General features: G+C 45.3%; 1 non-coding gene across 1 annotated transcript; it reads right to left on the bottom strand.

Moving 5' to 3' along the window:
• Positions 1 to 749: 749 nt before the first annotated feature.
• On the bottom strand, positions 750 to 856 carry LOC118484397. The gene has a single exon (XR_004873508.1). It is a non-coding gene; the product is annotated as a small nucleolar RNA R71 (small nucleolar RNA).
• Positions 857 to 1,814: the final 958 nt, after the last annotated feature.

The following is a 1,814-nucleotide window of genomic DNA, read 5'->3' as shown; positions in this document are numbered from 1 at the left end:
GGCCGTGCCAAGCATTGTTACTGGCAGTTTTTATTTTCCGAGTTACAAAGAGATGAGTACAGGGCTGTGTTGGCGCAGCACGGGGCCGTGTCGAGCTCTCCGGTAACAGAAATCCGGGAAACAATCACTGTAACTCCGACCACAGGTCGTGTTCATCTGAGCACGGGGCCGTGGTTAAACTTCTGACCAACGTTCTTTTTGTTTTTATTGCAGGACTTGGAACCCAGGCGCCGCACCCGAACTTTCTACGCAGTGTATGAGCTCCAGTTCCAGTAGGGACATAAAAGAACCTCTAGACGAACCCGAACGCTTTCTAAGAAAAAGACTTAAAGCTAAAAACCAAGAGAAAGTTTCGGGGGACCCACTTCCATTGGCGGATCAATGTACCCTCATGGATTACCTACGACCAACTGTAGGTAATCTTGGCGCCGCTATCAATGCGCCGAATGTCGATGCCAACAACTTCGAACATCGGCCGCATTTGATCCAAATGCTCCAAAACTCCGCAACTTTCCACGGGCTTGCGGATGAAGATCCCAAATTTACATATTACCAACTTTTTGGAAATATGTGATACGTTTCGGATCAACGGAGCATCAAATGACGCCATCCGCCTCCGAATGTTTCCATTTTCACTAAAAGACCGAGCTAAGGCTTGGCTTAATACCCTCCCAGTTGGTTCGGTAAACACCTGGGATGAACTAGCCCAAAAGTTTTTATATAAGTATTTTTCTCCTGCTAAAACGGCTAAATTAATGACTGAAATTAATACATACTCACAAGAGGACGGGGAATCCTTATATGAAACTTGGGAAAGGTTCAAGGAGCTACTAAGAAAGTGTCCTCATCATGGTCTTGCGGTATGGCAACAAGTATCCACTTTCTATAATGGATTACTACCGCACACAAGACAAACACTTGACTCTAGCTCCGGGGGACTTTTAGGTAACCGTTGCCCAAATGAAATTTATAATCAAATTGAGGAAATTGCTCAAACCAATTTTCAGTGGCACACTCCCCGAGGCACATAATCTATTGCCCCGGGCGCCCATAAGGTTGATGAAAGCACCTCTTTGCAAGCCCAAATCAAGGCCCTTTCTTCAAAAATCAAAAAGTTAGAAATGGCAAAAACGGCCTCGGTTATGGCTTGTGAAGGGTGTGGTGGACCACGTGAAAATTGGAGTTGTATGAAAGAAATGGATAATCAAACTGAAACGGTAAACTACATTGATAATAGACCTAGGCCGTTAGGTCCTCCAACGGGTACCTACAACCAAGGGTGGCGTAACCACCCTAACCTTGGTTGGAGAGAACCCGGCAATAGTAGTAACCAACCAAATCAAAACCAACGAACAAACTTTCAACAACGAAGAAACGAGGCGCAAAATTTCTCTCAACAACAATAAGGGGGACGAGAGAGGCTTGAAGATACTATCTCTCGCCTCATCTCCGACACCGACAAGAAAAACTCGGATCGATATCAACAACTGGAATCGAACTTTAGAAATCAACAAGCTAGTATTCAAAACATTGAAAAACAATGAAATTAACTAGCTCAAAATTTATCCGAGAGACCACAAGGCGCATTACCCAGTAATACCGAAACCAACCCAAAGGCGCAAGTACATCTCATCACATTGAGAAACCGTACCGTAGGTCTCGAGGAGGCTCCGATACTTCCAACCGATAAGAGCCCGTCTAACCAAACTGCAACTTCACCGACACCCCAAAAAGAGATGACTCCTCCAAATCAAGAGCCTACCAAGACTCGTCCGGTACTGTACCCCGGTTGGTTACTTCGCCAAAAGACCGAT

This window comes from Helianthus annuus, chromosome 11 (genome assembly GCF_002127325.2).
Source record: "Helianthus annuus cultivar XRQ/B chromosome 11, HanXRQr2.0-SUNRISE, whole genome shotgun sequence".
Taxonomy (NCBI): Eukaryota; Viridiplantae; Streptophyta; class Magnoliopsida; order Asterales; family Asteraceae; genus Helianthus; species Helianthus annuus.
This window is presented reverse-complemented; position numbering and strand designations above follow the sequence as displayed.